The following is a 1,986-nucleotide window of genomic DNA, read 5'->3' on the forward strand; positions in this document are numbered from 1 at the left end:
TGGGACAGTTCATCGGGTTCCTGAGACTGTCCAGAGACAGGTGAGAGGGGAAGAAAGGGTAAGGAAATGTCCTAATCTGGAAAGGAGTCCACGGGGAAAGACTGAGGAATCTCATCAATGCGTAAATGTGGGAATGGGGGGAAGCAAAAGGAAAATGCCCAAGGGGGACAAAAGTTCAGTGCCCAAGAGGGGCAAAAATCCAGATAGGGGATGTGGCAAAAAGGGTGACAACTCTTATATTCCTCCAGATAGTCCCTGAGGTAAAACGTTGGAATTTTGTGGTGATGCGTGGTTCAAGCAAATTTCTTCCATAAAACTAGAGCATATGAAAGAAGGAGAAAACCAAAGCAAGAATAAATAGGAAATGAACTCAAAAGAGAGATTATAAGTCAGAATAACAATTTAATAAAATAATACAATAAGTACAATTATACAGACAAACAATTGGTTTTAACCCACAAAACCCAAATATATAACCCAGCACCTTGGGGCATGAACAGAGTGGTGTTCTTTGGGCCCCCTGAGTCCAAAGGAAAAGGTGAGGGGAAAACCTGTTGGTGAGAGTGCTGGTGCAGTCTGGTCAAGAGTGGTGATTGCAGTCCAGCTGAGGGTGGTGGTCTCAGGCTGGTTGAGAGCGATGAGCTGCAGTCTTCCTCTGGATCCCACGAGTGGTAAAAAAGGTTCCAAAACTCCAAGTTTATATATTCTCCAGTTCAGGCAGGAATGCTCAGTCCTTCCCTCAGAGCGGGGTATTCCATAAAAGGGTGTGAGGACAGGAACATATTCCTATCTTGCAGGCCTCTTAATGCCTAGTTTATAGCCTGAGGAGTCAGGCTCTGTGTGCAGATGGTGTAAATGCTCTATTGATAACAGTTTCTGGGAAATGGCATGGAAGGCGATAGAATACACAGTTTTGGGTTACACCCATCCAGTGATGAACTGGTCTCAGTTGTCCTAACTAGGACATCGGGACACTGCAGAAACTCCTGAAAACAGAGGAACCTGAGACTGTGCAGAACCTGAGGGCAGAAAGGAGCCATCGGGACACTGCAAAACCTCGTGGAATGAAGGGGCCACTGCTTCACATCTGGGTCTCGTGGAATCAAAGGAAACCTGGGACACTGGGGAAAGTCATGGAAGCAGGGAGACCCTGGGACACTGTGGGGCCTCACGGAATCGAGGGGCCATGGGGACACTGCAGGACCTTGTGGGGCCAAAGGAACCCTGGGCTGCTGCAGAACCTCACGGAGCTGGGAAGCTGCTGTGTGGGGCCCCCACGATGAGTGGCTGAGGCTGCTGAAGGAGAAGGTGAATGAAGCCAATTTGCAGAAGTGGAAGCCGTGGGCAACGGCACTGAGCCCCCTTGCCATGGTCAGTTACCATGGCAACCATCATACATTCCCATCGTGTGCTGGGTTAAAAGTAAACCGGAGGGAGAAATGAACCCACCCGAGGGATTACAAGTCAGACTTACAATTTACTGAGAAGATTACAATAAATACAATGATACAGAGAAAACTGGTTTTAACCCCCAGAAATAACTGTATAAGCCAGCAGCCTGGGACAAGAACAGAACAGTGCTGAGCACCACGTGACCCCCAGGGTGCAAAGGACAAGGGAAAGCTGTTGGTGCAGATGATGGTGGCAGTTGTGTTGGGGTAATGATGGCAGTCCTGTGAGGAGTGCCAGTCCCAGTCCTGTTGGAGTTCTGGTCCTCCTCTCCATCCCACGAGTGGTAGCAGAAGTGCCCAAAGCCCAAGAGTAAATGTGCTCAGGTTCAGGTGGGGATGTCCAGCACCTCCCCCAGGGCGGGGAGTTTCACAATGGGCGATTTAACTCTGTGAGTCCCGGGGTATTTTTGGAGTGTGTGATGGTCTGGGTGTTGCAGCTGCCTGTTCTGCCAGTCCAAGGCGGCCCATTGGCAGAGATGACCCCTCAGGCTGGGGGTGAAGGTGCTAATGCCTCCCCGAGGGGAGTTATCCCAGC

This window comes from Pseudopipra pipra, chromosome W, assembly GCF_036250125.1.
Source record: "Pseudopipra pipra isolate bDixPip1 chromosome W, bDixPip1.hap1, whole genome shotgun sequence".
In the NCBI taxonomy this organism is placed as follows: domain Eukaryota; kingdom Metazoa; phylum Chordata; class Aves; order Passeriformes; family Pipridae; genus Pseudopipra; species Pseudopipra pipra.